Source organism: Pan troglodytes, chromosome 5 (genome assembly GCF_028858775.2).
Source record: "Pan troglodytes isolate AG18354 chromosome 5, NHGRI_mPanTro3-v2.0_pri, whole genome shotgun sequence".
Lineage (NCBI taxonomy): Eukaryota > Metazoa > Chordata > Mammalia > Primates > Hominidae > Pan > Pan troglodytes.
Window position 1 is genome coordinate 151,332,045 of NC_072403.2, and position 7,708 is coordinate 151,339,752.

Consider the following 7,708-nt stretch of genomic DNA (forward strand, 5'->3'; position numbering starts at 1 on the left):
TAAAGTGTATTTATAAGCCCCAGTGTACTGCGTTTGGTGAAAAATAACAGAAAGACGTAACTCCTTTTCTGTTTTCTTCATTTAGAATATTCCAATTATGAGAGTTATTTCATAATTAATACATAGAATGCAGCATGAAAATTCAATGTTTCCAAATGTTTGATTCAAAAGCTAAAAAAAAATAGGAGAAATTGATCATTGTCATTCTTTAAACATTTTAAAGCACCCTCAACAGACTAGGTACTACGTACGCTGAACGGGAAGAAGAGCTTGACCACTGAACGATAGAAATGAGGATGCCTCAGTAGCCGGGTGATCTTTGATGAGTGAATGCGTCCCATAGGTGTAATGAATGTGATAGGGCACAGAATGTTCTATGAGTTGCATTGTTGCTGGGGTGGGGGCAGGAGGGTGGGTAGGATATGGGAACTTCTTTGTCCTCACCCAAAAGAGAGGGATTTCTTTCCCAAACATAGGGCGCTAGCGTTCAGGAATTTTCTGTACTTCTTCCTAATGTTATTTTCTTGCTCACTGGATTCCAGCTCACACAATTGTCAGTGCTGCATTATGACTTTTGTGGCTTGTCTGGTGGTAAGTGGTTCACTTGCTTTGCTTTTGCCTTTGTGGGCCTCTTCCTCCATAAAAATATTGATAATCATATTTTATGACTGTACTGGTGTAAGATCATATAATCCAGGCTGGATTCATGTTTACATATTCATTATTATTATATAGTTTTTTCTTATGATTTTAAATAAAATGAAAACATTTTTTTAAACCCCTAAAAGTATTGTGGGCCCTGGGTACTGTGCTTCCGATGTGCCTAAGGGAGAATTCAGCCCTAAGGGTGGGCACAAACACACAACTGACCTTTGCCCAAGGTGAAGATACCCTGGGGGAACAGAGCAAATAGGGTAGAGAAGTCGCAGTCTCTTTTCCTCAGGTTAAAGCATTCACGGTTAATTCCAGACACTCCCAGATTCGACTTTCTATGGGGGGCCCTTCTTGGGGAGCTCACCCTTATCCTGCCCTCTTCCCCCAGTGGTGGAGGCCACTCTTACAGGGCCCAGAAAATACAGCAGTCAGAGGTTTGGGGTTAATGGGAGGGTAGCTGGGAAGACACCTTGGAGAAGGAAAAGTTTAGACCCTAAAGGAAGGATAAATTGTAGATAATGGAAAAAAGGGGGAGGGAGTTTCCATGTCAAAGCAAAGTCTTGGGCAAAAGGCCAAATATTTTTCTGGTTTCATCCATAAGCTTTAAAATAGTCAACACCTGGCAGTTATAGAATAGCCCAGAAACCACTGCCCTCTTCGCTGAGTGGATAGTTACTAAATTATAATGACTTTAAGCAGGTAGAGAGCTGGGGCCAAAGATGAGGTTCACCTAAGACACAGGAGAAAAAGTCAAAGTGATGTCTGTGGGAATCATCCCATTCATTTGTTCACACATTTGATTTTTCACCATCCTTTACTGAATACCATTTTCCAAACAGTATAGGAAACTTCTCATGAGATCAAGCTTGAAAAGCCAGCCCTTGTTCTCAACGAGCTCAGTCTAGTAGGGCAAAGGAGTAGGAAAATGTAAATAGTTACTCTTAAATATGACCAAGGCAATTAGAAAATTATATACTGGGGCAGAAGTAGCACTGAACAAGGAGCTCCTGCCTCTTTCTTGGGATCAGAGGAAGTTTCATTTTGGAGGTGTGGGTTGAGTTGTGTCTCATAGATGAATAGGTGTTCCCCAACTTAAAAAGTAAGAAAAGACATCCTAGGTAGGGAGATCAACATATGCAAAGAAGAGGTGAGAAGTTTGACAAATGCAGAGAACTCCAACAGTTTGTTATCACTGGACCTTTAAGTTTTCCCCTGGGGAATTTGGAGTTGTGGTCTCAGGCATGGTGAGATTGCAAAGGTAAGGTTTTTAAGCAGAGAAAGTCACAGTCACTTCACAGGGGCAGAGGATGAACTCCAAGGTAAAAGAGGGAAGAAGGAAGACAGGTTAGGAGCCCATTGTGATTAATTTCCATGCTAGATAATGAGGACCTTATTCAAGGTAGTGGGGATGAGGACAGAATGTGTTTATTTAGGCTGAGGACTGATGGGGTGTGTTTAGAAGGAGAAGGTTAAGATAACTCCCAGGTTTCTGGGACATTAATGGAGCTTATGGATACTGATGGAAAATTAAGATGGAGTAAAGAGATAGTTACAGTTTGATTTTCATTATTTACTGTAGTTACTTCTATAAAGTTGCCTAAAACACTGAATTAAGGAACATTAAACTACTGTTCCTAGGGGGAATACAGGGTTAGGTTCCTTTGAGCCTCTGGTCACAACATTTTCATCAACTGATGATACATAACCTTATTTTATGTGTTTCTGTTTAAAGACACCTTATTTAATATGTATTGTTGATTCATTAACATCACAGTCACAGCTAAAAACACTATAACTCATGCCTAAATGAAGGTAACCCAACACATGCATTTTCTCTGCAAGACACATCACACTCTTCATGTGCTTAGGAATACTAGAGAATATTTCAGCACTACGCTTGGGAATAGCATTTAATTTAATTTAATTAATTAATTTATTTCTTCTTTTGTTTTTTGAGATAGAGTTTCTCTCTGTTGAACAGGCTAGACTGCCGTGGCACAATCTCGGCTCACTGCAACCTCTGCCTCTCGGGTTCAAGCAATTCTTCTGCCTCAGCCTTCTGAATACCTGGGATTGTAGGCATGCACCACCATGCCCCATTAATTTTTTGTATTTTTAGTAGAGACGGGGTTTCACTGTGTTGGCCAGGCTGGTTTTGAACTCCTGACCTCAAGTGATCAACCCGCCTCAGCCTTCCAAAGTGCTATGCTAGGATTACAGGTGTGAGCCACCACCACTCCTGGCCAAGGGGGTAGCATTTTTTTTTTTTTTTTTTAGACAAGAGTCTTGCTCTTGTAGCCCATACTGGAGTGCAGTGGCATGATCTCGGCTCACTGCAACCTCTGCCACCCAGGTTCAAGCAATTCTCCTGCCCCAGCCTCCCAAGTAGCTGGGATTACAGGCACCCACCACCATACCCAGCTAATTTTTGTACTTTTAGTACAGATGGGGTTTTGCCATGTTGGCCAGGCTGGTCTCAAATTCCTGACCTCAGGTGATCTGCCCACCTCGGCCTCCCAAAGTGCTGGGATTACAGGCGTGAGCCACCGCGCCTGGCCGGGGGTAGCATTTTAAAAAGTGAAATCCCCAGCAAAAAGCACAAAAATATGAAGAATGTGGCAATACATAGACTGCAGAAAGGACACTTGTTGACTGTGTAAGAGCTGAAAGAAGAAAGTAGAGCATTGCCTTGTTTGACCCCGCTTGGAACATGTGTGACCAACACACTACCCAAAATTTTCACTGCTCTCTGAATGTCTGGAAATGAGTGTGGAAACAGTGTGAGTTTTTATTTTCAGGTTTTCAAATAAATTTTAGGAAGGAGAAAAATTCACAAATATGGGATCTGTGAATCATAAAGATTGACTGTAATCGTTTGGAATTTGGAAATTTTGCTTTTGATATGCCTTGAAGACATGCAGCTGCAATGTCTTAGAATGAAAGTCGGGAGAGATGTTGAACTAGAAAGTAGATACTGACTTTGTGAGAGACCATGATGGAGTGTGAGATTATTTACATAACGTAAACACAGAGTGTCAGGATGGAGGAGGGGTGGGGAGGGGGTTGTTACAATGCTGGGGCAAGACTGGCAGGGTGCGTGAGGCATTAAAGGAGCTTTTGATCGTCAAGTGGTGAGTTTCTACCTGCGCTGCTTCCCTTCACATCTTGCAGTAGAATCTAGCGTTAGTTGAGCTCTGGCTGACATCCTTGTGAGAGGTCCAGGGAGCTGGATTCAAAATTACTACTGCAAAGGTCACTTTTTGAGCTATGCTTCATGGAGAATAAAGTCTTCTAGAAGAGGAGCATGGGTCAGAACTCAGTGGAGAGGAGAGCTCTGGGAAGTGTCCACATCTCATGCTCTGGGCTGCTGCCTTGGTAGGGAAAATGAGTGTGTCAGCTGCTCTGTCCTGGATCTCTTGTGTCCCCTTCACACTCACACCCACACAACGTCTTTGAGACATGTGACTTCAGAGAGCCATACTTTGGGGCCAGATGTCCTGCTGTGATGTTCTTTCTCCAGTTATAAGTTTCTGGTATTTCAAGCCAACCCCATCCTTTCTCTTCAAACCTCATAACCCACTCCCGATGTGGTCCTTTTGTCTGAGTCTATCTTTTCTCCACCATAATCTCATTCTCACAGATCCCTCTAACTAAGCTAAAATATTTAAGACAGAAAAATGAGTTAGATTTGGAACTCAACTGCTGAATACTCCTTCTTTCTTTCCTTTCCTCTGTGCTATGTGTTAGACACTGTGCTAGAATCTGCGTATGTGGTGACAAATGAACTAGGTGCAATTCCTGCACTCCTGCACCTTACAGTGTAGGACATACGATACAGTGAGAGGCAGGCTGAAGCCAGGACACCCCAGGGGTCAAGGCCCAGGTTGTGTCAGTATTTGCTGATGTAAGATTGCACAAGTCACTTTAGCTCTTAGAATCTCTTCTCTCACTTGTAAAACATTTGGATTTAGGTTTCTGGGTTCTTTTCTGCCCCTTTATGTTCGATGATTCTATAAAGTAAAATTCTCTCACGTTGCGTTTCAGGGTGGTGGCAAATGTTATCTTTGAACTTGATTGTTGTAAGCAAGACTCAATCAAGATTGTCTAAGTTGCTGAAAGCTTTGAGCCACCAGCACTGTGTATGCGTATGCCCTGCAGAAAGTACAGGGTGATTGTCAATGCTTACCATGCAACTGTTGAACCCTGAAGTATTTGGATTCTGTAGAGAAATTTACTGAATTGAAGGGAAGATGCAAGCCTTGGGAAAAGGATTTGATAATACCTTGCACAATTTAACACCAGCTGGAGAGTAGATCCACCAATCCCATTGTTGTGCTTGGGTTTAACTGAATGACTGCATTTGAAAGCCACCGCTGTGCTGTTGTGAACAGTAGCAGGAGCTCATGTATTGTTCAGGGTCCCCAAGAACAACTTAGAGATATGAGAAGACCCTATTTGAAATACCGAAGTTGAGTTACTTTACCAGAGGCGAACACAGAGCTGAAAATCGGTCTCATGTGCAGTAATTTTTACATCGCACTCTGTGCTTTCTCACATGCAGATCTAGTGAAAGCATGAAATGAAGCATGAATCCCAATAAATTTTTGTTGTTGTTGTTGTTTAGAGGGAGTTTCGCTCTTGTCACCCAGGATGGAGTGCAGTGGTATGATCTCAGCTCACTGCAACCTCTGCCTCCCGGGTTCAAGTGATTCTCCTGCCTCAGCCTCCCGAGTAGCTGGGATTACAGGTGCCTGCCACCACACCTAGCTGATTTTTGTGTTTTTGGTAGAGACAGGGTTTCACCATGTTGGCCAGGCTGGTCTTGAACGCCTGACCTCGTGATCCGCCCACCTCAGCCTCCCAAAGTGCTAGGATTACAGGCATGAGCCACTGCGTCCGGCTTAAAAATTGTTTTTCAAATAAATATTAGGTAACACCCCAGCAGAGGCTGGTGGTTCCTCTACTATACAATGTACACCTGTGGTTCAGATTTTCACTCTCAGCAGAAGAAAGCTTAGAGAGATGTTATACGTGAAAGAACCTCACACCTGCAATGAATGGCTCAAAAACTTACAGGAAGAGTTTTACTACACTCTATTGTGTTAATATATTCCTCCTGCAAAGGGTGTTTTTTTAAGGAAAAAAATTACATCCATCACAAAAGATCCCCGTTTTGTTTGCTTTATGGCTAAAGAATGGTTCTATTTAAACTAATCATCTATTATAAGACATTGAAGTTGAACCCACAGAGTGGGGCATGGCTCTTGGGGTTGGCATTGCCCTTGATTGGCCATGTGACCTTAGGCATTAGAATAAATTTCTTTGGCACTTCCCCTGACTAAAATGTGCAGACAGCAGCAATTTCTATCCTTTTTTCTTACCCTATATGTTGATTACTATGTAGTAAAGTGGATGGAGTTCTTCAAGAGAAAGGCTTGCTTTTAGTACGGGCCCACTGTGTCGTATTGATGGGATGCACCAGTATATATAGAACTGTGATCAGAATTGAATTGAGTTACTAAAAAATGCAAGGCACTTAGACTCTTGGGAATACTTGATCATTATAAAATGTGGCCAAAATTATAATGAAATTACTGCTTAGGCTTTTCGGACTTCAGACACTCTGGTCACCTCTGACAAAGAAGGGGCTTGAGTTCATGGGCATTCTCTTCTCCTGGCTGTTTTCTATAGTAAATTGTTTTACCTTTTTCCTTTCCAGACCTCTTGTTTCCTGCCTCTTGTTTTCTGCTTCCTCCACTTCTGCTTCTTGTTCTTCTTTACTCAGTGTTCCTCTGCTACTCACACAAGTGAGGGAATCGGTATTTAAACTCAAACACTTGGGGTCTAAGGAGTCTGTGGGAGTCAAGTGACACAGTCTTTTGTTGGGACCCAGAGAAGGATTATATTACAACGTTCCAGTTCCCCAGGGAAAAGCTGAGTTTGCTATTCAGCGGTTTAATTAAGAAAGAGCTGATACTGAAGGTCATGTCTGAAGAGACAACAAACAAAACCCCAAAATGAACATCTTCTAGAATGCCAAGCCATTGTAAAGAGCATACTATCAAAGTTGCAACACTCAGGAAATGCTGAGATAGTGTAGTTTCCATTATTAGCATTATTTTTTAAAAAGGTATGGGATATCTGTCATAAAGCCCATATGTACAACTGGGTCTCTTGAGATTCAGCAGATGAGAGCTGCTAAATTTAAAAAGTTTGACTGAAATGTAAACATGGAGTTTTAAGAGAACACACTTTCACTGAATTGAGAAAAACAGTGAGTTGTAAAAAATTAAATGAAATAATACTGAATCACTTGGATTTGCTTTTAAAGTGACATGAAATTTTTTTTGGCGTATTAATTTAATTTTAGGTATAATTCAACTTATTTCTCTTCTAAAAAATGTTTTAAGGTTTTCTTATCAAAAACAATGATAAGAAAGCACACTTTCTGGTTTGACAGTGAAATATGCATTCCACTATGAATCGACCATCACGGTAGGTGTGTTAATACCAGGTGAGCAAGATAGTGTTAGCCCCCGGGAGGCTTGCGGTTCAGCCAGAAGAGGAGGTTGACAGACCATTAGAGGAAGGAGGAGCAAGTCCTGGGAAAGGGGCTAGGACAAAGAGGTAAGACAACCCCAGAAGGGGCCATTAACTTCAAAGGAGGCCTCCTGCGGAAGTGGCATATAATTGGAGATGTGCTCTATGGTAAATGCTACAATAGCAGCCTCAGCAAAAGCTACAGGATGGCTGATGGGAGATTATTTTGCCTGCAAATGTCAAAGAGCCTGGGAGGGCCTTGAAGGAGGACAGAGTACGAAGGAGGCATTTGAAAGGGATGGAGAGCATATGACTGCGCCCGGCCTGAAGTAAGCACATTTTTAAAAAACTTGCATTTTAAGTTTTCAATCAAATTTATCATAGGCCGGGCACAGTGGTTCACACCTGTAATCCCAGCACTTTGGGAGGCCGAGGCGGGCGGATCACCTGAGGTTGGGCGTTCAAGACCAGCCTGGCCAACACGGAGAAACCCCGTCTCTACTAAAAATACAAA